At 50.0% G+C, this 2,099-nt stretch overlaps 1 long non-coding RNA gene across 1 annotated transcript; it reads right to left on the bottom strand.

Annotated features, from left to right (window-relative positions):
- Positions 1-582: 582 nt before the first annotated feature.
- On the bottom strand, positions 583-1,377 carry LOC139026431 (uncharacterized). The gene is made up of 3 exons (XR_011478204.1): positions 1,345-1,377; positions 833-953; positions 583-633 (listed from the first exon to the last, which is right to left on the bottom strand). It is a non-coding gene; the product is annotated as an uncharacterized lncRNA (long non-coding RNA).
- Between the last annotated feature and the right edge of the window lie 722 nt (positions 1,378-2,099).

Genomic DNA, 2,099 nt, shown 5'->3' with positions numbered 1-2,099 from the left:
AGATTGATTTGATCTGACTCCATAAGATAATAAGGAAATGTACAATGAAGTATTATGAAGATTATGAGTTATAGCGACTAACATCAAGAATGGTCTGAGACAGTGAAATCAAATGGAAGTAATAACATTGTCAAATGAATGAACTAATTTTATGTATAAGGCAAAATTATAAGTTACAAGGTAATACTATCAAAGTATTGTTGTCATGGTAATCAATCAAAGCTGCACTATGGCAGAAAAAAAACTAAACTTAAGAACGGGGAGCATAGAAATACCGCATGAGAACAGATCTATCGCTTCTTAGACTGGCTTTCAATGAGAAATGACAGATCTATAACTCACACCACATTTCTATGTGGATATGGTCAGGTCACCCAAAGTCGCCAACCCGCTCCCTCTCTCCAACACTCGACGTCACCGGTCTACTAACCATCAGCCCTGGCAACCTCATTACCACACCTTCCCCATCATTACCCACACCTGCTCCCCATCATTACCACACCTGCTCCCCATCATTACCACACCTTCTCCATCATTACCACACCGCTCACCATCATTACCCACACCTTCTCCCCATCATATCCACACCTTCTCTCATCATTACCCACACCAGCTCACCATCATTACCCACACCTTCTCCATCATTACCACACCTTCCCCATCATTACCCACACCTTCTCTCATCATTACCCACACAGCTCCCATCATTACCACACCTCTCCCCATCATTACCACACCTTCTCTCATCATACCCACTTCTCCCATCTTCACACCTCTCCCATCATTACCCACACCTCTCATCATTACCCACACACTCCCATCATTACCACACCTGCTCCCCATCATTACCCACACCTTCTCCCCATCATTACCCACACCTCTCATCATCATTACCCACACCTTCTCACATCATTACCCACACCTTCTCCCCATCATTACCCACACCTTCTCACCTCATTACCCACACCTTCTCCCCATCATTACCCCACACCTCTCCCCATCATTACCCACACCTTCTCTCCATCATTACCCACACCTGCTCCCCATCATTACCCACACCTGCTCCCCATCATTACCCACACCTGCTCCCCATCATTACCCACAACCTGCTCCCCATCATTACCACACCTTCTCACCATCATTAACCCACACCTGCTCCCATCATACCCACACCAGCTCCCCATCATACCCACACCTTCTCACGCATCATTACCCACACCTTCTCACCCATCATTACCCCCACCAGCCCCTCACCATCATTACCACTACCACCTCCCCATCGTTACCCACACCTTCTCCCATCGTTACCCACACCTTCTCCCATCATTACCCACACCTTCTCACCATCATTACCCACACCTCGCTCCCATCATTACCACACCTGCTCCCCATCATTACCCACACCCTCCCATCATTACCCACACCTTCTCCCCATCTTACCCACACCTCTCCCCATCATTACCCACACCTCTCCCATCATTACCCACACCGCTCCCATCATTACCCACACCCAGCTCACCATCATTACCCACACCTTCTCCCCATCGTTACCACACCTTCTCACCATCATTACCCCACACCTGTCTCCCCATCATTACCCACACCTGTTCCCCGATCATTACCCACACCTGCTCCCCATCATTACCCACACTCTCCCCATTCATTACCCACCACCCACTCCCATCATTACCCACACCCGCTCCCATCATTACCCACACCGCTCTCACCATCTTACCAACACCTTCTCCCCATCATTACCCACACCTCTCCCCATACCTCCCTATCCAACACGCTGCTCACCATCATTACCCCACACCTCTCCCCATCATTACCCACACATTCTCACCATGCATTACCCACACCTTGCTATCCCCCATTACCACACCAGCTTCACCATCATTACCCCCACCCGCCTCATTCCACACCCTCTCCCCAGCTCCCATCATTACCCACACCCGCTCCCCCATCATTACCCACACCCGCTCCCCATCATTACCCACACCGCCCCATCATTACCCACACCCGCTCCACCATTCATTACCCACACCCGCTCCCCATCATTACCCACACCGCTCCCCATCATTACCCACACACCCTCC

This window comes from Salvelinus sp. IW2-2015, unplaced genomic scaffold (genome assembly GCF_002910315.2).
Source record: "Salvelinus sp. IW2-2015 unplaced genomic scaffold, ASM291031v2 Un_scaffold4757, whole genome shotgun sequence".
NCBI lineage: Eukaryota > Metazoa > Chordata > Actinopteri > Salmoniformes > Salmonidae > Salvelinus > Salvelinus sp. IW2-2015.
Note: the sequence above shows the minus strand (reverse complement) of the source record. Positions and strands in the feature narration are given on the sequence as shown.